This window comes from Peromyscus maniculatus, chromosome 2, assembly GCF_049852395.1.
Source record: "Peromyscus maniculatus bairdii isolate BWxNUB_F1_BW_parent chromosome 2, HU_Pman_BW_mat_3.1, whole genome shotgun sequence".
Classification (NCBI taxonomy): Eukaryota; Metazoa; Chordata; class Mammalia; order Rodentia; family Cricetidae; genus Peromyscus; species Peromyscus maniculatus.
In genome coordinates, this window is record NC_134853.1 from 113160844 (window position 1) to 113186130 (window position 25287).

Here is a 25287-nt window from a genome sequence, read left to right on the forward strand (position 1 = left end):
GGTCTCCTCATCTATTGGTCCACAGTTCATGCATTTCCACTAGTTTAGCTGGTAGTCTCTGTACATTTTCCCATCATGATCTCGATGTCTCTTGCTCATAGAATCCTTCCTCTCATCAGTTGGACTCCTGGAGCTCAGCCTGGCACCTGGCCGTGGATCTCTGCCTCTGCTTCCATCAGTCATTGGATGAGGGCTCTGTGGTGACAGTTAGGGTATTCAGCCATCTGATCACCAGAGTAGGCCAATTCAGGCACTCTCTTAACTATTGCCAATAGTCTAAGATGGGTCATCCTTGTGGGCTCCTGGGAACTTCCCTAGCACTATGTTTCTCCCTATTCCCATGATGTCTTCATTTATCATGGTATCTCTTTCCTTGCTCTTCCACTCTGTTTCTGTTCCAGCTCGAACCTCCCGTTCCCCTATGTTCTCATCCCCCATCCCTTTTTGTCCATTGCCCCCTCTCACTCCCAGTTTGCTCATGTAGATATCATCTATTTCTCCATTGCTGGGTGATCCATGCATCCTTCCTAGGGTCCTCCCTGCTTTCATAAGACAGAATATTGTGCTGTTCAGCAGTAAAAAGTGCAGAGTTACAGCAGCAAGAATACAATCAAAAGAGACTATTCTATAGATGCAAACTCTTGCTTGCCAGGAATTTCCTTATATTGTTATTTTTTTCTATTACCAATTCATTATATTTAATTTACTTGCCTTTTATTCTGTAAGTTTGTATGCTGTAGATGTTTGATCTCTGTATTCACTTATCATTTCTTTTGTATTAAATATTTATATACATTCTTATCTTTAAATTCTTATAATATTTTCCTCCTTATACATTACTGGTAACTGATTAATGAGAGTCTGGATAACTGGAGCAGCTCCTCTGTAGGTGTTCAGTTCATCTTTCTATTTTCAGCCTATTCTACAATGCTAGCCTGAACTGGGCCAGTGATATCAGTTTGCAGACTTTCAAATTCAAAGAGAACAGAGCAGCTTGGCTTCCATTCAACACTATCAGCATTTAAATTTTAATTTCCTTTCTTACACTAAACCCATTTTTCACCTATTCATGATTTCTGTCTCCCCTCCCACCCCAAAATGGAAGTAACTTATCTGCTTTTTTCTGTTCTCATATTAACTGTCCTTTAAAACCATTGAGCTTGATAAAGGAGGTGAGATCAATATGGCTAAGTGAGCACCCACATTTATAACCAGAATCATAATTTTCTTACTGTAGAAACTGGATTGTACCCTCCACGCAGAGTGGATCTTGATCACTGTGTTCACAGATCTCTGTGAGTGTGGATGAGTGTTTTGTCAGGCACATAGCTCGCACTCAGTGTTACAATTGAGTAAGGGAAGGAAAGCTTCAAAAATAATCACCCAAACAGTTTGCATCACCTGCTAAGGAGTCCACAGATTTCCATCAAGAGGCTAAGTTTGAGGTGAAATGACTGAGCAGGACAGACAGACAAATAGTACTTACAGACTCAGTTTCTTTGCCCCGAGATTTGACAACAGTTTAATTGTAATCCATTGAAGGCAACATTCTCGGCTACTTCAAGGATACATAAATCATGTTGTCACAATTCTCCTATGAACTATGACTTAAATCTTCCTCTTATTGTAATAGTGTGGAAAGTCAGAAGATTTTTTTTTTTGCTTTTTAGATGTGTTCTGGCAAATTTAGGAGCACACCACAGACCCTGGCTGTGTAAAATCTGGTGTGCTTCAGTCTTAGAAGATAGTTAGCTCGGTTATATTTGAGTCAATCTCCTGTCAGCAAGCTCCATATTCTTGCATTCTTGAGAAACATACATGTATTAATATGAGATATTTGTCAAAGTGAAGAAAACAAGTCAGGTAAATATATTCCTCTAGTTCCTCATTGTAAGATTAAAATTTCTCAGCACCTTTAATCTGATACTCTCATAAGACATGATGAATGTGCACTTATCAAAAACATACATTATATCATTTCTCTCTGTATTACTTTAAAAAATTTCTGATTCCTAACTTAATTCGGGACATTAGACTAATGCTCACATAACTCAGTATGATGTATAAAGTCTGATCTTCATTGCACATGTTAATTAATAAACATTTGAAGCATTAAACTATTTATTTGAGCAGGCAAATACTTTTCTGAGAAATGATACTACCCTGGGTATTTCTCTCTGAAGGTTACTAATTTGATAGGAAAATAACCTATCATATTATATTATATTATATTATATTATATTATATTATATTATATTATATTATATATTATATCATATCATCTATAATTTTTATCAAAAACTTTAAAAAAATGAATGTATTCCAGGAGTAGAACATTTATTGGAATATATGCCAGGGGTTGTGAGCTATTACATAATCCATACTTTTTTACTGCCTTGGGAATTTTAAAGTTTTCTTTTCTGTCACATCTATATAGGTGAATTTGAAATCAAATTCCTTCTCTAAAGGAAAGGGTACACAACTTCTATTTTCCTGAGAGAGCATCACCAAAGTCACAGTTTATCTACTTCATTTCTCAGCCCTCTAGTATGTAGGTCCAGAGGTATGGGTGTAACATTCTGTAAATAACCAGTTTGCTTTTTCTCTGCACACAGAGTCGGCATTAGTATCGCTAGCATCCTGACTATGGCTATTCTTAATGACTCTTTCAATGCTTATGGGTAAAACCAATTCTCAATTATCACTCTGGTAATTGGAGCTTCATTTTTAGCATAAGTGAAAACAATAGGTGGTCTAATCCTCACTGTGCAGAAAACCCCAGAGCATCTTCACTGTGTCCTTTTTATTATTTGACCTTCATTTTATTTAAAAATCTTGTTTTGATTTGAAAAATTTCTCTGATGCTAGAATAAGCCTATTGAATATTCATTAATTTACTTCCACCTTCTCATTCATAACAACCCCCATCCTTAGTGTTGTGTATCTATCAATATTCCCTCTAAACTGAAGCTAGAGGAAAGAGGGAAGCTTATAGTATCTGGAAAACTAATCAATGTTACAATCCTCTTTCTAGGAATTTAGCAGACTCAGGAGGACCCCCTCCCTCACCAAGGGTATATAAGCAGTGAACAGTTGTGGTGAGACATTCTTTGGTGGTGGGAGGTTTGGCAAGGTCCTTGAGGGTTGTAGATTTTATGTTATCATCCACATTTGGTATAGGCATTTTGGTTTTCACAATGCCCAAAAGGGCACTGATGATCTTGTCAGTAAATCTGTAAGCCACACTCCTGTTAGTAACTCCAATAAACTCATTTTTTTCCAACAAATTATAGATAGTTGTAATCATTTCTTTGGTCATCAGTCCCCTGAGGTGAACAATTTTTTTTTTCATTTCATCCTTGGAAAAAATACCCAACATTGAACTATTAGCTCCTTCATATTTAATGCTATGTAAATGATAGATTCTCTTCCCTCATGCTATTCTGATAGTTGCTTGTTTCTTGTACTGTCCCTAGTAGCTCTACAAGTATGTAACTTTGACATTCTGTATGACAGATATCAGAACTACATTTAAGTGTTTGTCTGCCTGTGGACCATGAATGACTTCAAATTCTTTGATGGTAAATGATTCAATTATATTGAAAATAATTTACCCTAACCCAGTATATCAAACCTACTCAACATTTATTATGTATTTTTATATAAATGAGTATAGTTGTTTGTAATCATGCCATGTTTTTGACTTCTAAATAAGAAAGATTCCTTCTTTAGTCTACCTGGGAAGGTTTCTGTCTGAGTGTTGCATCAGGCATGGCTCATGTTTCATCATGAGAGGAAATAATTTACTATGATTAGCATTGCCCTTACAGCAGTAACCACAGAAGTGCTTATAAATACTTAATTGCCCATGGAGCTATATGCAGGAGTATTTAGGGGAAAGGAAACACAGAGCATTTAGAGAGCTTGACAGCCACTTGCAAAGTGGACTCAGACAAGCTAGGCCAGAAACAATGTGGAAGCCAGGATAATTTCTTGCCAGAATTCAGCCAAGCAAAAATTCCACCTTTGTACTACTACATGATTTAAATTTTCTTACACCAATTTATTGTAAAATTTTCAGAATTATTTTAATCTGGGGGTGTCTATATAGTATGAAAGTATTATCAAATCCAAGCAACATAGCAGGAACACACAGCTTTTATGCACACAAACATACCTTGTCTGAAATGTTTAAAAATGGATACACATATCTAATAATCATAGATAAATTAGTAACTGAGCTAGTTTCAATACTAAAAAAAAATGATCTTTAACAGCAGGAAATTTCCATGCTCACCCCAGAGAGGATATAATGCTTCATGTGTTACATTACCTTGTGTTTAAGACATTTAGGGGTATAAACTCTAAATTCCAGTCATTTCCTATTAAACCAGGAGAAACATCTTTTGTAAAGTAAGATTTTTATGATTGATAATGGATGTGCTGACATCCTCCTAATTATTTGAACTGGCTGGTAATTGTCCTGTACAAGGCAGCAGCACGGGCTTGTCCTTAAGATGCATATGTTTTGTTAATGTTAAGATTAGCTGATTAATATTGATGGCAGCTGAGGCCAGTGGCTAATGTCTGACATCTGTTTGGGAAATCAGTGTTCCAATTCAGGAGGTTGGCATTTCTGTTGAGGTTAGAGTGAGGGGTTAGTGTGTAAAAAATCATGATTAGGGTTCTGTGTATGGATAAGGTTAGGAATGGGGACATGATCTCTTTCACTTATGTTCATCTCAGGGTAATCCTGGCATACAGTAGCTTGTTCCACTCTGTGTTAACAGAGAGGTCTTCCCCTCTGTTCCCTCGTGGCATACTCACAGTGGTGCATTATTTTGCTTGCTTTATTCTATGTTAATTGACTGATTGATCTCTTTTTCCTCTGGGTGCAGGTCCTTTCCTTGTTCTTATACAATATGTTTTTTTTTTTTATTTGAGACAGACACAGTTTTTTTTTTATCAATTGTTGCTTTCTGCCATGAGTAAATATTTGCACTTATTAATAGTGTGTGTGTGTGTGTGTGTGTGTGTGTGTGTGTGTGTGTGTGTGTGTTGGGGAGGGCATTCTATGAGATGTTTCTAGATGCTAAGAGTTAATATTGATAGAAAAACCACATCAAAGGAGAATAATTACATTTTAGATTTGAAAGGAAAAAAATGAGAATAGATGGATTTGTCTAAAGTTTGAAATTTTAAACTCAAATAGCTTTTGACTCAAAAGCTATAAATAGTAACCAAAATCAGTCATAAAATTCTCTCTTTTTAGGCAAGCATGCTACTGTAATTATTATTTTTTCTGTAGGGGCTTCGTTTATGACTTAGTTTTCTGTTTTCCTGAGAAGGAGAGGGTGCTTGGGCAGTTTATACAAAATGACTGAGGCAAGTGTTTTAGCCGCACATATTCAGAACACTGGACAGCCACAGAAGAGAAAACGCCATAGGGATTGAAGCTTAATTAAAATCACTTTTCTTTTTATGTCTAGTTCATTTCAAAAGCAAAACAAACAAACCCAAACCCAACAAGCACAAAATCTTCAAAACGTTGAAAATTCAAGAAAATGACTCCGAAACACCCGAAACTACATTTACAATAAATGTGTGCTTGATGCTCCTACTTCAGTCATGGATGGACTCGCTGTGTCGATGTGGTGATAAAGACACTGTGGACAACAACTGCAAGTGGGAATTTCCGAACTGCTGAGAATAGTTTTTTTTTTTTTTTTCAGGAAAAAAATACTGCTTAAGCCGGGCAGTGGTGGTGCACGCCTTTAATCCCAGCACTCGGGAGGCAGAGCCAGGCGGAACTCTGTGAGTTCGAGGCCAGCCTGGTCTCCAAAGCGAGTTACAGGAAAAGGCGCAAAGCTACACAGAGAAACCCTGTCTCGAAACACCCCCCCCCGCAAAAAAAAAATACTGCTTTAAAAGCCACAGGGTTTTGTATTGAAAATTTCACTTAACAAAAGTTCTGAGCAGAATAAGAAGACACTAAAATTAGCTATGGGTGCTCCACATTAAATGTGGGTAGAGTTGAATAAGAATGGAGTTTTCTTTTAGAATCCATAAGGATTGCAACTTAATTTTAGACAGGGACATTTTCTCTCTTTGTGCTATGATAGTGTAGCTTATGAAGTTTTATCTTGAGCCAGCCTTGCTTATATACATTTTAAAATTTGTTTAATGGCATTGATGTCGTGCTCATCACTGAGGACTGCATACAATGAATTTCATCACAGGTCATGCATGTACATGCACAGTAAGGATTATTAGCAGAGATAGAGTCAGTGTAATATTGAGTTAGTATTGGGATCTTGTGCACATGGAGTTAATGAACCAACAATCTGTATGTACATTGTTTTCATAAAAACAGAATTCATAGAAATAACATAACTTAGACTCAGGAGTTTTTTAGTAACTCTCTCACTCTTGACTGTAACTAGATCCAAAACTTTTTGTCTGGTGAGATTTTATATGTAAGTACTATAGCTGCATTTCTAACTTTTCCTGGACTCCATTGTGTAAATACTTGTGTTTTGGAAAGTCATGTCTTAAATCTTAAATATATACCAAAAGTCTGAGTAAATCTTTCTAAGACACTGAATGAAGAAAAAGAGAGTCCTGTAAACTAAAAAAGAGGAGAGGCTTTAAGTACATTAGTTCATTTCATCCTCAATTCTGAGGCTGGTGCTGTTTCTATTTAAATTAATACATGGCATGCACTTTCTGGTCACATGAGAGTTATTAATGCACAAGAATTGACATAGTCACATTTGTGAATGCTATTTAAGGTGGCCTTAGCATTTTAGAAAGTCCTGGTTATTATGGTCTGTAATTGAGCTCTTCCTGACTAAAGCACACACATCCATCAGGTTCATTATCCAGTGGGCATTCTGAGATTTGGTTTCTCTGTGACAAAGGCCTAAAGGCTAGGTCCTTAAGAAAATAATGCATAAGATTATTGCTCTAATGTGAATCTTTCCCTAGGAGATATTCTTGCTCAGTCTATACTAATTCACTTCTGGGAACCTAAAGATACAGCCTTGGCTCTGCTGTCAACTCAAGAGAGTACCAAATAGCATGATGTGAGAGGAAGAAAGGAAGAAATTAAATTTAGGAGATTTAGCAGTTTGGTATTTTGATTAATAGTTGCACAGCCCACGACAAATAAAAGTCATTATTTAGACCACATTTATGTAATTACAGATTCAAATGATATGTTCATCAGTATATTTTATTCTTACAGTCTTTATCATTCTAATAATGCTAAATAATCAACATATGCATTCTTTGAAAGCAGAAATATAATAATCTAAAGCAGTTTTGGCATCCAATCCGAGTAAGTAGATCAAAAACAGAGATTATGAGAATGGGAGCTTCTATATCTGTTATATTCATTGTAAGGTAGTGTTTTGGATCTTTAATTTAATCTTGAAATTTAGCCGTCAAATCATACTTACAATTTCAAAGTATGAAATAACTGGAATTGCGAAAGCAAACATATTTTTTAGATGAAGGCAAAATAAAGCATGACTTGAAAGAACCAACAAATGAGAAAGATGAGGATAATTAATACAAACAGAAAAGTCTGCTCTGCAAACAAATGATGGCAGGTTCTGGGGATGTTGGTACATGGGATAATCTCTTTCAATAAAATGGATCGATTGTAACCAAATTACAAAATGATCTATTTTTTTATACATGAAGTTAATTTCACTGTAGGTTTTTAATATAACAATATGTCATAGGCATATGATGCTTTTGTAATTTAGAAGTATAATCAAAGGGAGAAAATGTTTCTTAATCTATATTTTATTAGCTACAAGAAAATTCTTATAGCAAGCTTTATTTTCCCTTTGCATAATTTAAATACACACACACACACACACACACACACACACACACACACACACGTGCATTATTTGCTTAAATTTAGTACAACTTGATCCATAAGATAAGGTAGGTAACTTAGCAGTCAAATTGACAAATTGGTTAAAAAATGTACCACTTGTTTTTATTCCAGAAAAGTAACAGTGAAATAATTCTGGTAGCTTTCTGAAAAATATTTATTTTGTCCTCTCAACAGAATTCAGTGTTATTTTTTAAAAATACTGTTGAATGACTGGTCATGAAAACATTTTAAATATTCTTCTTAGTTCTTTGGAGCTTCACCCAGTGGCTTCTGAGTCTTCCTTCTTACTCGCACAAGAGAAAAACAGGCAGGGCTGGAGCAGTTGCCTGCTTGGCAGATTCCAGGGATTGGAAGTTACAGAAATGAGCATTTAGCACAGATGGTTAAAAGGAAGTTAGTGTTTCTGGAATTAGTTTAAATTGTTGAAATAACTATTGCATTTTAGCAGCATTCTTTAATGATTCATATTAGAGATATATATGAATGTAGTGGCCAAATTGAGAAATCATTTGAATATTTATAGGAATATCAATTATCAGAACTCAATTGTTAAGACTAATGCAAATCACCACAAATGCCAAAACAACAACAAAAAACACAACAAAATAAAAAACCCTCCCAGCCCATTTTTTAATTTCTGTGTTATGATTTTATTTTTAAAACCTATTTAAATATTCAGTCCTTGTGAGTTCCATACAGAGTGGCTGTCATCTTTAGCATATATAAGAATGACATCATTATTCACTTTCCATTTTAGAGTATTTTGTTGCTTGAGAAGCTATCATTGCAGTAGAATTTAATGACAGGGAAAAAAAACAATCTCAGTAACAGATTTTATCACAATAAGACTCATTATATTTCTCTCTCTCTCTCTCTCTCTCTCTCTCTCTCTCTCTCTCTCTCTCTCTCTCTCTCTCTCTCTCTCTCTTGAACTCCTGGTGGGCAGTTTAGAGATCTGTCCAGTCCTTTCTTCTTTGTTTAAGTATTTTTATATTCTAGTCATTGTGTGGTGAGAATTTGCAGGTGTTTCTCAAAGAACTTTCTCCCCTCTAGCTGGATGTGGAAAGGACAATGCAATTAATAACAGATGGCACGGGATGACCACGTCCTTGAGAGAATGCCTTATTGGCACCTCCTGCTAATTGTATCACATATAACACAACTAAAAGCATAATAAATCTGAACTGGGGACATTTTATGCAAGAGTTCCTCTCCTTTTCCAGACGGTAAATTGCTCAGCTCTTGAAATATCTATAACCTTGTGACACCCAACTTGCATTAGCTTAATTGCCTTTTTTCCATCTCCCTCCCCCTTTCCTCTTCTTTCTCTCTTTCTCCCCTCCTTTCTCTCTCTCTCTCTCTCTCTCTCTCTCTCTCTCTCTCTCTCTCTCTCTCTCTCTCTCCTCTCTCTCTCTCTCTCCTATTGATAATAGGGAAAAATTGACTTTTTATTTTCCTGCATAGTTTGCTCTATCGGAAACAATCGTATTTTCTGACTTTTATAGAATTTATTTTGACCTGCTGTGGTTTACAGGAGATCTCTCTTGTAAAGGGCTTTTGAACATTTCCTTAAAATAAACTTTAGGAAATAAAATGCTTATCTAACTGATAGTATACATTATTTAGCTTGCAGACAAGTAATTTCTTTAACTAGAACAACAGCTAAATGATCATAAGTGTATATGACATACAGATAAGCAGGCAGGGACACATGCACAGGACTTCCTTCTTTGCACAATGGCCACAACACTAAATATCCAATGGCAACAAACAGGGTTGGGTTTTCATTCACTTAACATTGCTGTCATTAGCAGGTTGTAAGGTAAGAGTTTTGTGATCATTCTGAATATAATCTCCAATATTTTTTTTCTTCTTTTACAAGGACATGCCAGAGTATTCTGAATTTAATCTTCTTGCACACTTTTTCTTATTTTTGGTAGTTCAGCTATAAACACACATGGAAATTTAAATTATATTATTAATTATTCACCAACATAATGAAATAGGAGTTGGAACTGTGCCTTGATTGACCAGCATGAGGGTATTTTCTCTGATCTAGTGATTGTGATTTTAGCCTAATAGCTAATTCTCAGAGGTGACAGTAACCTTAGTGCTTATGTTAGTTCAATACATGTTAAAATTATTCTGATAATAAGTAGCCTGCACAAGAAATAATATGAAGTAATGAAAAGGAGCATATTCTGGTATTCTGATAATACTTTAGGCACTGGTTTCATTTCATTAATGTATATACTCAAACCATGCATGAGTTAGGGCCTCAAGTGCAAACTTCTCATGCGTGTGAGCATTCCTTTGTTATTCTATGGGGAGAAAAAGAATAGTGTTGGTGAAATGTTTCACCAGTGAACAGTCGCCAACAGCATCATGTAAAAGTCCAGTTCATTGTCTGTAATTTGAACTATAAGACATGTTAAGTCACAATCTACATGTAGTGGAAAAAGGACCATATGTAAGTCTTACTATGTTTCTGAACAAGACTCTCAACCTATATACAATGGAAGTTGAAGGCTAGAATTAATAGTGTTCAAATTACCGCTTTGCACACTTGTTGTCACATGGATGGATCTTCACTATGGGTAGATGAAGAAAGGAGCTATGCAAAAGGAAGAGTCATGGGACACTGTTCTCAGAAATTCCAGTATTATTTTTTAGCTTTATTTTTTTTTTATAGGATATTTTTTGAACAGTGACTACAATGAAATAATTACTGCTGGGCTTCTGTTCAAGTAGAATTTCAATGATACATGCACAACACACCAAGGCATACCTCACTTAGTATGAATAAATATTAATGTTCTAAATGAGTTATCCTTGGTGTTTAAAACCACTTTCCTAGCTGCTTTTTCTCTGTAATTTTCTATCTGTGTGAATAATGGACAACATTGACATTAACATCAAATGCCTTTGTAGCAAATGCATGCAAGTGCTTAAATGTACATCAGTTTGTGTTTCTAGATTTTTGAAGCAACGGAGTTATCTCTATAGACTTAACAAATGATGGTGATTGTGATTGTATTTTTGCCTTGATTTCATGTTTGTCGTCTTCTTTCATATATATGTATAATAAACGTGTGTGTATGTGTGTGAAACTTATGTGTTCCATAGTTTTGTGAAGTAATTGCAGATAAATTGTTCCTCTATAGAATTATTATCATAGTTTTATTATCATTTTGTTCAAATAATAAAACCATCATATGAATTATAGTGATATTTTGTTTCTATATTATCTCCTGTGTCCTTACCATAATCAAAATTTTCTAGGTGCAAATCCTAATTTCTTGTTCAACAGTAAGACATATTTATTCCATGTGAAAGGAGGGGGGAAAAAGACTGTGTAACACAAGAACTTATTCTTGACTCAGTTTCACTTGGTTGCTATGAGAATAAACGTAATTATATCATGATAATATCTTAGAAAAATATAAATGCCTCAAATGAATGCAATGGCCTTCTTGTGATGTGAAAGAGGTCTTATTAACTCTTTGAGCTTGGTGCCTTAATACACTTCCCTACCTAATAGTCAAGGAGTATTGGAAGAATACATACCTTGGAAAATACATAACTCTGTATTTGGTATACTTGATAGAGAAAAGGTTTCTACTCTCTGAAATATTTATAATGAACATAAAATAGTGACCAACTGTATAATTTACTTATCTATGTGATTGTAGTACTCGAATACAAAAAAAAAAAATAAAGCTAGTCAAAATAGGAGCCAGAAACTGAATATCTCTTATTTTGGTTACAATAACCTCTTTCTTTTCTGCAACCACGTATAAGTTTGTCTCTCATTTTGTACCCAAAATTACCTTGGGTGCATACACATCTGGTGATATCTCACTTATATTATTGTAAATTATTTACATCTGAAATTCTGGGTCATGAAGCAAAGGTGATAGATTATTTTTACATACAAACACTGGAATCATGTTTTATTTTAAGATTCTTACACTGATCATTTTATTTACAGTGTAAGTATGTCCTAGATTTGAGCATCAGTGCAGCACACAGGGTCAGCTAAGCAGTCAAAATTCTAGCTCTCCTCAGGAGTGCCACATCTCAAACCTTTAAAAATTACTTACATATTAGGATATGCTTAGGATGGAGTATTTCACTATACTAACATATGTTAATTTTGTGAAATCACTTGAAAGTGCTTTTGTTATGGTTCTCTTTCAAAGCAACAGTGGGTGTACTTGGTGTTTGTCTATCAGAAAATAATGTTCTTGGTACAATATCTACATGCTTACTTGGGTGTTTGGTTACATATAATGGATTCAGCCTATGATATAACTTAATAGACACATTGAAAGTTTCCATGTGTTTAAATGTAATTGCCTCCAGAGCATACCTGTGGAGTAATTAAGAACTGAAGCTCGTACTGACCTGATCATTCTTCTGTGGTATGTCTTTCACTACTTTCCCATTTTGCTACTTTAAGAAATTAGAAGAATTACGCGGAATCAATGGTATAGTGTATGTCTACAATCACAATTATCTTTCAACAACTTTCTTCACTAATATGTATATTGTTTAATGCTATTTATTATATAATCTGGTGAATTTTATTCATATAAATATCAAAAATAACATAAATGGTTTGTTTAGTTTGGGACACAGATGTGACATAGTCTGAATTCCATAACCCACAGCAATAGGATGTGTGTGTGTGTGTATATGTGTGTGTGTGTTGTTCTTAGGATTGATGTAAATATGTTTTATTGTTATTGATGGGTGCAGACTTTAAATACAAAAGGAAGTGAAAAAGAAAAAAATTTCACTATATTATTCACTAGTATTCAAGTATCAACAATATTCCTAAACTGTGCATATATTATTTAAACAGGGAGTTTTCACCCCTAATGAAAAATAAAACCATTTTGAACTTTACACTTGTGTGCTTTAGTTTTTCTGGGGTATACAACAACAACAAAGGCAGGCTGGGTTCCCAGAAAACAGGCTTTTTGTCTCTCTCCATCCTTATATGTGGATCTAAACTCAGAGTTTCCTTTCTATCATTTGTTTCTTTCTTTTACCAAAGAAGGTAGCAGTACTTTTAGAAACTTCTTGCCATCAACACATGCCTGCTCTGTGTAGACTTGCATGTCTCTTCATTTTATTTCATTAGCTTTTGCAATCTTGTCTGCAGTGATTTGTGTATGAATAATAAGCTCAAATAAAGTCACATCATTGTGTCAAACAGACAAACATTCTGAAGGAAGTGTGAGGGATAGGCAATGTCATATTGGCAAGCTGCACTAGAGGGCAAGAGAGAGAAGAATTCCAGCATCAGCCTGAGTACTGCAGCAAATACAAAGGCAAGCCAGTGCACAGCACACTCACCCTTGGGAGGTTAGTAAGGACAACCTGTTTAAGAGTCCTTAAAATGTATTTTTATTTCAAGAATAGCAATGATTTCACCAAAAAGGTAAAAAATATTTTCAAATCTATCGCAAATGAGAATTCAACACTATACATGGAAAAACATCTTTTTTCTTTTTTAATAAAGGAACTAAAATGTAACTTTGCTGGCCACAAACACACATGGAAAAGAGCTTCAGCAAAGGAACGAACCTTTACAGAAAAAAGCATAAGCAAGAAATACTTAACTGTTCTGTCTGTGAAATATATGAGTCAGCTGTCTAACAGATCCTTGACTCTGAGAGATTTAGAATCAGGCAAACAATGCTGTGCTATGAGTAGCAGTGTTTTTGAGCCAAATAGGCTGATGTCTAGGGAATGGCATTCTTTTACAACAGGTATGAATTCACATGAACAGCAAGGGCATTTTCCTGGGAGATTTAAATACTTGCTAGTTTCTCTGTCATTTCTCTACTGAACCTGCAAGGTGGAGGAGATGAACCTCCTAGGGGGCAAATCATCTGCTTGTTTGAAACTGCAGTTGGAATCAGGAGAAACTCTGCTTTTTGGAGTAGTGAGATCTAAACACTTCCCTGCTATCACATGTTTCTGTGTACTGTGTAATGCTTGGAAAGTACGCCTGTAATTGTAATTACAACTGGGAAAGAACTTTTGAAGAATTTCTATTAGGCTTGGTTGAAATACACTGTAGAAATTCATCATGAGGACTCTGAATTCAAGTGACAATTGATTAATTTCTGTGTAAGATGGGTAAAAATGATGAATATTGTGTTGAAATACAGGGAGTAGCAAGTGTATTTGTCAAGGAAATTTCATTACTCCTAAGGAACAGTGTGAAGAAATGGATGTTTATAGTTCCACATGAAGAGAGAGATGATTAGAATAAAAGAGGTTATTAAACATTAGACTTTTTAATCTAATAGAATGGTTGAAATCTACCCTTCGTATGTCTGCTGTTATACTTATGAATGGAAGAAATGGATTTACACTGTTGTTTATTATTTTGGTTTTCTGTACATATAACCTATTTAACATATATACATGTAAACAATAAGGAGTGAATCCTTAATAGTTTTTAAAAAAGAGAAAAAAATCAAGTAAAAAATTAACCTTCTTCAAACTATAGCATTTAACCAATCTGACATGAAAAAGTGTGAAGTGAATATGTTTAGAATGGTATTGAATGTTTTTTTAATCATTATTTTATAGAAAGTATAGCTCTACAAAATAGAACTTACTTCTTAGAGGAAAAGCCCACCACAGTAACAGACAAGAAAATGGTTGCTCAAAGAAGTAGGAAACTCAAGTTCTATTTCTCTTTATCTACCAAGAACCCCTTTTTCTGGTGTAAATTACCTCTGGCAGTACATGGAAACCTGAGGAAAATCCTCAGGGAGGTGGGGGGCGGGGAGTGTTGCTTTTAACAAATGATGCTAGCTGAATTGACTTACAATGCAAATTAGCTTATGGGTATATTCACTGTTCCCATTGGCACCTGAGCTCCATTCTTTCTGAAGAAGAGAGGCACTGCAGAACTTTGGCAGAGGAAATGAAACATTAGAAGTCCTAGAAGGTTTATGCCATCCTGAGAATGAGCTCTCTGGGGTAAATCTATGGGACTTGCACAAGGATGCCTTCTAAGCCATAAAAGACAACCACTATTTACCATGTTATAGAAATATTTAAATAATCTAAAAGTTGGTTTCTATCCTGCAAGAAAAGAATGCAGGAGGCATTGAAAACCATAGTTAAAAAGAAAGAAGAAAATAGCTTGCAAAATGCAGCAAATATTGTGTTCAGCCTTACTTTCAAGTCAAATACACAAAGGATGCAAAAGGCACTACTATGTAGTTACACTGGTGGCCAGTGGGCTCCTAGGAAGCCTTATGTACTACTCTTGTGATAGAGTGGAGCTGTACTCAGGCTGAATACAGGGAGAGTCAACATACATAAGTAATCTACAAGCAGGAATCAATTATACTTCTAGCCAGAAAGGTCAAGTCTAAAACTCAATCATCTCAGTAAAAGCAAGCCACTTGTCAAGCCTGGCTTGGGAATAAAAAGTTCAAGTCTCCTGTTTCTGTGGTGGCCATGCTTTGGATTTGGAACATTAGACATGAACTTACTCTGTTTGAAATTTAAAAATTGAGGGCTGGAGACACGGTTCAGCACTTAGGAGTACTTGCTATCCTTGCAACGGATCTGGGTTCAATTTCTAGCACCCTCATGATGGCTCAGAACCTTTTGTAATCCCAGATCCAGAGGATCCAGTGCCTTCTCCTAGCCTCTGCGGGCACCAGGCACACACCTGATACACACGCAGGCAAACACTCATACACATAAAATAAAAATAAATTTTAAAACAACAATAACAAAAAACCCCAGTAAATTAGATATCCAGAGCATCTATGTTCTTAAATGAAGAATAAAGTGTGCTTTAATATCTCTTTCTTTATATGTGTAGAGGTATGTTTATACATTAGATATTTTTCATATATTTTACTCTCCTCCTTTTTATGAAAATAATTAAGAGCCTGTTATCTACCAAGCAGAGTGAATAGAACTTTAGATACATCCTCTCACTTGATTCTCATTCGCATACAGAGAAGAAATCACATCATCTACAATTTATAGCTGTGAAAGCTGAGACTCAGAGAGTCAAAAGGTTTCATATGTCACAAATGGAAGGAGTATAGTCAGGCATTACACGGTTTTCTTCTTATATTGCAGTCCATGCTCTTGCCACCAGACCTATATGAACCCCATTGTAATATATTGTGAAAGCCAGCTAATCAGTGTTCCTTTGCCATAATTAATTGTTTAATATGTTGAATGTTTAAGTTTTCACTAATGCTAGCAGGTCAAAAGTTAATTATGTGAAATTAGACTGTATTTTTTTTTTTACTTTGATCAGCAAAACAATCATCAAACTTTAGTTCTTTAGTCCAATGGATGCTATCTGATACTACTGATTTTTAAGAAGGAAGAGAAGAAAAAACAGATTTTCCCTCTTTGCAAAAATCATAGCAACATAATTTTTTGAAATGCATATTATGGCAGAAAATTGACAAGTTAAAATGTTTGGGTATTGTTTGTTTTATCAGGCTTAGACACGCAGGATTAATAGTCTATTCGGGGCCTAACATGGAGCCCACAAGCAACCCAATAAGAGGTTTTTGGATATTGTGTTAAAAGAGAACCTTTTTACTATCCCCCGCCTCCAATTGAGCAGGAGATCTTGATTCTTAGTGATATAGAATTTAGGAATGGCTATCAATCTATGCTGAGACTCTTCCTGCTACCCAACTTAAACCATCCCCACCACCCATAGAAATACCAGACAATGCAAAGCAAGGGGAGACACCTGAATGGGACTTGTTACAGCTGGTGACTAAGCAGAGTGCTCTCGGTCCATTGTTTTGTTTGGACTCAAACAGTCAGATTATTTTTGCCTCAATGCTAAGGGAGTTAAAGATAAGGAAATCCACAGCCATGCTCAGCCTGCACGGATGGCAGAGAATAGAAGTCTCTGTTCCGTGCAAGGCTCTGTCTTCAGAGAATTAGCATCTTCCCATTGAGGCAGAAAGCTAAGCTGGAACTATGGAGAAATGTCAGCTTGCATTTTTATATGACCCAGGACTATCTGCCTCAGGGTGCCACCACTCGCAGTGGGCTGAGCCATTCCACATCAGTCATTAATCAAGAAAAATGCCCAACAAAAATCCCCGCAAGTCAGTCTAATGGAGACAAGGCAATAACTCAGTTGTGGTCTCTTCCCAGGATTATTCTAGTTGTGTTAAATAGATAAAGTCTAACCAGCATACTTCTCCATCCACCATCCACCCACCCAAGGGGTGTGTGTGTGTGTGTTTTCATTTTGACTTTAAAAGCCTTATTAATACCTTCTTAGTAAGAATCTTAAATCTTATTAGCTTGTTAAATATTTTGTTAATGTTTAAAATATTACAAGTAATGAAACCCCCCACCCTTTAAATGCAGGTCTATCTATTTTATTTAGACAAAACACTTGCCTTTTATGGCACAAAGAAATCACCATCTAGGCCTCAAAGCTCATGTTGGAAAACACTGTCCTCTGTGTTCACCCTAAACCACTACAGGGATTTCTTGTGCCTATCTTAAAATGATGAGGGAACAGACAATCTGATTGGGTCAGAAGAACTTGATGTAGGCAGGCAGGAAATTAGTAGAGCCCAAATTAAAGTCGCAGAATATGGTATATTTTATAAAACCCAGGCTAAGACTGTGTATTGGTCTGAATGGGGGACTTCATGATGAGAAGGGAGAAGCTACTGCTACCAGGTCTACCTTGTGTCCTGGTTTAAGTGGTGCTATTATTACATGAAAAGGGGGAAGTGAAAGAGAAGTGCTTTGTAGGATAGGATACAAGTTCACTCTATGAATTTTAACTTAGAGACAATTGGAATTCATACGGGTCAGCAATTACAGTAGAAGCTGATAGAGTTTTAAAACATCAGAACACACACACACACACACACACACACACACACACACACACACACACACACCCCAGAAAATATATAAATATTAGAGTGAAGCTCCTGTAATATGGAAGGGAATGTGGATGACTTAATCATTAACTGTTAAGAATTCAACTGCTTCACTAAATTAAGATGCTAAAAAGGCATGCTATGTTTTTCTTCCAAAACCAAAGTTTTACAAGAGGGTATATCTATCCATACATACATATATTCATTTGCTGATTAAATATCTTAGTTATGATGGGTGACAAGCATCTGTAATGCTAAAACTGCTGCAAAAACTAGGGAAACAGGCAACATTTAAGAAAGCTGGCTGCTGAGGATGTTTTTAAATTTCTATTATGGGCTCATGCCAACAAAGATTGCATTAAGCTTATAAATATATTAATCAAGAAAAGAGGTGTTGGATAATGATTCATTCAGAACTGGGTCCTGTGATCCATTTGAGGCATACTGAATATTATAGGAAATAGAAATGTGTTTCCTCTTAAGCATTTTCTTGATTCATTTACTGTATTCCTCATTCCCGCATAATTATTCACTTTTATCTTAGACTTACACATGCATATTAACTTGAATGATCAGTAGTGATACCCACTCACAAATGGTGAGTTTGTCTAATGGGTATGTGCTCACGCTAATCCAGCCTTTTGTTGACCTCACCTGGCCTTTCAGTCCTGGTGTGTGTCGTCAAGGCATTAATCTGCAACATTCAATAGAAACTTTACTTCTATACAAAGCAAATACTCTTTAATTGTCAAATCTGCTTGCAAGGTGACTTTACTATTTCCCTTCTATAGGCCTAGAAACTGAGGTTCTGAATCTTAAAATTATAAAGTCACTACAAGACAGAGTGTGCTTTTGACAATGGGATTGTGTTGCAGTCATCTGTCTCCTCATGCTTCCTTCTATAGCAAATGAGAAAACAAGAAAATGGGAAACAAAAGTTCACATCAATCAATTGAATGTGATATAGAGAAGTAAAGCGGTCCTTCAGACTCTGCTTTCCTATAATTTTGTGATAACAGTTAACAGCAACTAAAACACACTAGAAAGATTACTAATTTTGGAAAATCCTACTGAATCATGATGTACACTGATAATAATTCTGTAGAAAATGTGGGCTGGATTGATAACAAAACATGATAAGTATCAATTTCCCATACTTAGAAACTGATTTCTATTCCAAGAAAGAAATTATGCCCAGTGCTATCTTTTTTCAGAAATAATAAATAATAAAACTTCATACTTTTAATAAGAATATTCTGCAAAACCTATTTTGCTTTGCCTTAGAAGAAATCATAGGAGGAATGTAGCAGTCATGAGACCATTTATTCAAAATCCACTAAACCAACTAACCAGTTGTTGATTTTTGTCTCATAAACATGGGGAGTAGGAAGATAAACAACATCCTGAGATCAGAGAAATACATACAAACTACTTCCCTTTTCCCATGAATATCCTCCACTCCCATTCTTGAGCTGTGCTGCATGAAATGAAATGTATTAGGCCTGTATTAGTTAGATATGTATTACATTTCTTAAAATAACTGCATAGTATGCTGGAGACTTGATACTAATAAAAACTTCCCTCAAAATTTACTGCTGTCAATAACTAACAGTCATTAACGTTGATGTGTTTTTCTTCAAATGCATGCTTAAAATGAATTCTCACAGATAAGTCTGGCAAGTGGAATTGACAACAAACTTAGCCAAAGGAAAGAGGATATGTGAAAACATTTACATGGAAATGCCTTAAATGGTGCTGACAGGCATTAGGAAATGTTCTTGAAAATCAACTTTTCTTATCTCCAGGTGGAATAGTTACAGTTTTGCTAAATGCTTTTCATACATTTTGACATTTGAAATGAAAGCTATTTTTACAAAACCACATTCCAGAAAAAAAGATTGAACATTTAAAATGCTGTCTAATGTGATGAACACAATGTTGTTCTCACAGAGACTTCTGTCGAATGAGCTTGGTTGTGTATGATGAGAAATGCGATATCCAGAATAGGAAGAAGAGCTAAATACTAGCATGGTGGAGGGAGAGGAGAATAAAGAAATAACGGGAATACGTACACACTGCAAGCAAGCTCTCATCTTTAACATTTTTCTTAGTATTATAACAAGTTTATGTTTACTTGTTGTATTTGATCATAACTAAAACGGCTTTATTATCTTCTTTGAGAGAAAAGTGGAGGTGTCTATAGTTGGAATAATTTTCTGGAATGTATTATCTACTAATGATTATCTTTTTAACTTAAGACTCATCTGGAAAGCAAGTGCTAACATTGCTTAGCACCTTGATCATGCCTATGCTTTCAAATAATTCAGTTAATTAAGCTTAATTAATCTTTACAACACCTCTGTGAGGTGGCAAATTGGTTAGAAGTGCTCCTCCATATTGACATAATTATGAAATATATATTTATATGTGTATTTAGAGAGAGAGAAAAGAGAGAGGGGGAAAGAGGTAAAGAGAGAGAAACAGAGAGATAGATATTGAAAACATAGTAATATTTTACTTCCTAAATTTGTTTATTGCTTCAAGCAATAACACCTTGCATCACAAAGAAGTACTAACAAGGAGGAAGATTTAAAGTCATAATTACTGGTATGCATGCTCAGGCTTTGTTTTTCCTGTTTATGTGTGGAACACCCCTCACGATGTAGAGTGCAGTGGAGAACATTTTAGTCTAGGGCCTAAGAGGCCTGAGATTTTGAGTTTTTGTCATTAACTACCAGTCTGACCCTGAGACTTATTTTTTTTTCCAGCTGTAAAGCAGTGCTGATGCTACCTGCTGAAACTGCATCACAGAATTGGTGGAGGATTAAACTGCCATAGTGTATGTGAGAATACCTTAGTTCTTTAAAACCTTTTTTCAAATATAAATTATTTTGTAAAACCAAAAATAACTCGTATCTTACATTTTAATGCATTAACTTACCATTCTAAATGTATTTATAATCTCCTAAGAGTACACACAGAGGTTTCAGATGAGCATGTTTACAATGAGTGGGGTACAAATGGGATGATAGACTTGATGCAGATACTAACTGTGAGTTTGTTGTGACTGAGATGCCCTAGAAGTCATTTTCTGGATTTGTACACTGAAAAAAAAAAAAAGAAGCACAGGATGAAACTTTCTTCTGCATGGAGGGGATACACTTACGGGTCTTGAGGGCTTTTCAAACATGCAGGTGTTGTCTCTACCTCAGATCCACCGAACTGGAGTCTGCATATTGTCTGTGTTGCAAGGTTGTTCTTCTATGCACAAGCATCTCAAAACCTCTGATGAAGACGATGTTTTGGGTCATATTGTCATACCCCATTTCTGCCTCAAGTCATCAACCCTTATCAATGCTTAGATAGCCTCACCTGCTGCTGTCTTTGCCTTTAACCCACATTAACTGACTCTGAATATCCTGACATGCCAATTAGCTTCTTCCTCCCTTATCTTGTGCTATTGGCAAATGTGTCGTCCAAGGAGGAAATGGTGTTGCCCAGAATCAAGTTGGCTTATCCCCTCACTGCCTTTGGCTCTTTGTTAACCTTGTCACTGCCTTTGGTTCTTTGTTCACCCTGTTTTCAGTGACACTTGTTAAAATTTCCTCTCTCCCATCAAATATTTGATCCTTTATTAACACATTTTACTTTTCTAGCCGGCACTTAACACCATCAGATATGCTACATATCAATTCAGTTGCTTGTTCATAATTTCTGTATCATAATTTCTTTTGATTTGTGTGCTTTTACTTGCTTATTCATTCTGCTATGTCCAATGCCTAGAGCAGTGCCAGGCATGTAGACAGCATTGAGTATTTGTTCAATGAAACCTGAATATGTTTTCAAAACCTTTTCCTGAGTCTTCAATGGAAAATATGAAGACATGACAGTATTGGTATGTTATGGAAAGGACTGAACCTACATGAAGAGTACAGTGTTAAGATTTGACAAAGCAGGAACAACAGAAAACAGTCTCTCTCTCCACGACAATTTACAGATTTTTATTTAAAGGTTTAATGTGTAATGATATGTAGGCTTTATCTGTGAGATAGATCTACTCTATTTTCGTACTCTATTTTTTCTATGGTAAACTAAAATTATGGAAATTTACTAATGCATTACCGACTGCTTAAAATATATCCTATAAACGGTCCCAGCTGTGACTGCTTTTGGCTGACAAATTTTAAATTAATGGTGATAATGTAGAGCAGTATGTACAGTTGGGAGGAAGAAGCCAGTGGGAACATGCAGCAGGACTGTGTGTTAGGACTGCCGTTATGTAACACCCGTGTTAATGGTTTGGAAGGAAGAGTGAAAAGCTCATTAATTATACTCACTGGTTTACTAAATTGGGAGGTGCCATTGACACCAGGAGGGAAAAGGAAAACATGCAGAGGGATTTAAAGGAGGCAGACAGTGGGGAGACGGTGAGTTGGAATTCTGACTATAAGAAGTTCAGATTTAAGCATCAGGGTCCTATTTAAATAATTCTTCATCCAGATAATACTGCTTTGTTGGTAATGCTCTCACAGACAAGATTGACTAGAGCATTTTACATGGCTGAGTTCAAGAATTTTGGTGTCCAGAATATCCGTCATTGCCATTATGTACATCAACTCCTTGTGATCAACAGATGAACACCATGTGAAGCAGGAACCAAATATCATTCCTAAAGTTTGATTATATTTCTACTGTAATATGTCCAAGGGGATTCGATGGTGATAGTCATCATGAGGAAAAGGGCATTGCCTAGAAGTATCTCTTGCTATGAGAAGGCACAGTCTGGAGTCAGTTAAAACAACAATCAGCTTCGTGATTCTGACCTCACATTTTTGACCCAAGCTTGATGGCTACTCTCTGAATCCCACTATTAATTGTTGATGATATAGGCTACAGCCTATATAATCAGCCCCAAACAGTCAGATATTGGTAATTTTCTGTGACTGAACTAATCAGGTGTGTCACAAAAGACCCTGCCATCTTGAGGAAGGGCCTCTTGTTTACAGAGGTCCCTGAGCTTCAGGGAAGATGTCAGAAGCCATAGTAGAAAGTGAATGCAATACTGATTTTGCTGAGCAGTAGGAATAGCACTTCTTGTAAGAGTTAACAGCTGATAGAATAGGGAGGAAACAACAATTTTTATCACTGTCCTAGAAAATTAATTTCCAGTTGAAAAAGATTTAAGGATTTCTAGAAGCATTTGTGTTTCCAAAGTGAAGATATGTGAGGTCAGATAAGCAATTTACAATTCTTATTTTCATGTTCATATTTTGTCTCAGGCCATTGTGACCCATAAAATATAGTTATGTTTATGGTATAACAGGGGAAGAAATCTAAAGTTTTCAGGAGCTCTGTGGTGTGCTTCAGTGAGAATTGTTCTGCTGTCCTGAATGCTACCTGTAGGAGATATGTAGGTAACAAATAAGGATCTCAACACAGGAGCAGAAATTGGGGAATTCTGAATTAAGACAGAAGTACGATATCTTTCATTTCTGGTTGAACTAATATATGCACATATAGATATTTAGTAATTGTGCCTATATGTTTTGGAACTATACTTTCTGAAAACCTAGAGATTTGAACACAGAGACCTAGTAAGCCAATCACTTTTGACATTCTGTTGCCTTCATGTGTAGTGATATTTTATTTTTGCTGAAATGTGGCGACATTTTATTTGTATGTTAATAAATAGAGTTTGCCTGGAGATCAGAGGTCAAAGACAGCCATAAACAGAAGTCAGGTGGTGGTAGCACATGCCCTTAACCTGATCACATGGCAGGCAGAGTCTCTGTGTGTTCAAGGACACAGCCAAGCATGGTGACACACCCTTTAATCCCAGTACCAACCATAGAGACCTGAGGTCTGTATAGACATGCCATGATATGGAAGTGAGGTGGCTGGGCTAAGAGCCAGTGAGAAGGTAGAACAGCAAGGCAATAAGGGCTCAGGTTAGACAGAAAGAAGCTGGTTCTCTTGGGAAGCTAAGGTGACATGGTGAGCTAAGGTTAGTTGGTAGCTATCACTATTTCTCTGATCTCTATGGCTTTCACCTCTGTATTTGGCTCTGTGTTTCTTATTAAATAAGACTGCTTAGAAATTTGTCTATATTCATGCAGCAAAGTAAAAGAGAAATGCATGCATACTTGGATGCCAAACTTCCATTCCAAATGTCAGTTTCTTTATACTACATGTGGGGTACATCAATGAACACACCTGCCTCTCTAGTTCTCAGTTGTCTTACTTATAAAATAACAGAATTATATTATATTCTCCCAATTGAATTTTCTTCATCTAATATTCTATTGCTGTAAGATAACAATACTCCTTATTTCAATTCAACAAGTTTTGTAACTGCAATAGCACAAATATTGACCAATATGACTGCAAATAACTATTATTTAATGATAATAACTGGGGTTGGGAGGCCATGCATTGGTTAAGGACTTCCAATGATTTTATTTTTTAATCTTAAATATAAGGTTTATTTGGTGCCCCATCTCAAAAAGATGGGGGGGGGGAAACAGAATGACAAAAGTAGATCCCAACTGGGAGGTTGAGAATTAGAATTCTAGCCTCTTAACACTTCCTTGATTTTCTAAAAATTTTATGTATTAGTGTTGCCTACTTATATATGTAGCTGGAGTTTTCTCCAGTCCCGCCTGGGCCTGCAGCCACTCAGACCCAAATAAACACACAGATGCTTATATTAATTAAAACTATATGACCCAATGGCTCAGGCTTTTTGCTAGCTACATCTTACATATTAAATTAACCCATTTCTATAAATCTATACCTTGGCACATGGCTCATGGCTTACCGGTATCTTTACATCTTACTTTTCATGGCAGTAGCTGGCAGTGTCTCCTCTGCTCAGCCTTCCTCTTCCCAGCATTCTCCTCTCTGTTTATCCCGTCTATACTATATTTCCTGTCTGGCTACTGGTCAATCATCATTTTATTTATCACAGAATACAAAAAGACATCCCCAGGGTATATACCTGTGCATTATCCCTGGCTCATGCCCTAAGAGATCAGAAGAAGGTGTTGGATAACTTAGAGTGGAGTTACAAATAGTTAGGTGCTGCCATCTAGATGCACAGAACCAAATCAGAGTCCTCAGCAAATGCAGCAAGTGATGAGCCATCTCTGTACCCCCTCATTGAAATTTTTATCACCTCTCCTTTCCACCTAATTATATAAAATGGTTTATTTTCCCTCAGAGACATTCTCTTATCTTTAGATTAATAGATGATTTTAACAAACAGTGGAAATAAGAAAGATACATGTGCACAGTGTATCTGTATGAACAGTTTGAAGTTTTTGAATGTAAATTCACATCTTGGGACTATCAGGTAAGAATATTTTCCATCGCTTAACTAGGAACAATGGCAATGTTATATATACCTCTTGTAGTCAATAATGAAATAAAATATAGGTGGACTTG

At 35.9% G+C, this 25287-nt stretch overlaps 2 long non-coding RNA genes across 7 annotated transcripts in view; both read left to right on the forward strand.

Annotated features, from left to right (window-relative positions):
• Positions 1-25287, forward strand: part of LOC121827292 (uncharacterized) — a 301492-nt gene that overhangs the window by 231211 nt on the left and 44994 nt on the right. Inside the window, exon 2 of one of the 6 annotated variants that reach the window (XR_013049196.1) lies at positions 20613-20683. The exons of the other annotated variants lie outside the window; for them this stretch is intronic. This is a non-coding gene — a long non-coding RNA (uncharacterized LOC121827292). The remainder of the gene's footprint in view (positions 1-20612; positions 20684-25287) is intronic. 6 annotated transcript variants of the gene reach the window in all.
• On the forward strand, positions 698-18392 carry LOC143271894 (uncharacterized). The gene is made up of 4 exons (XR_013049203.1): positions 698-1863; positions 2438-3098; positions 3517-3581; positions 5490-18392. It is a non-coding gene; the product is annotated as an uncharacterized LOC143271894 (long non-coding RNA).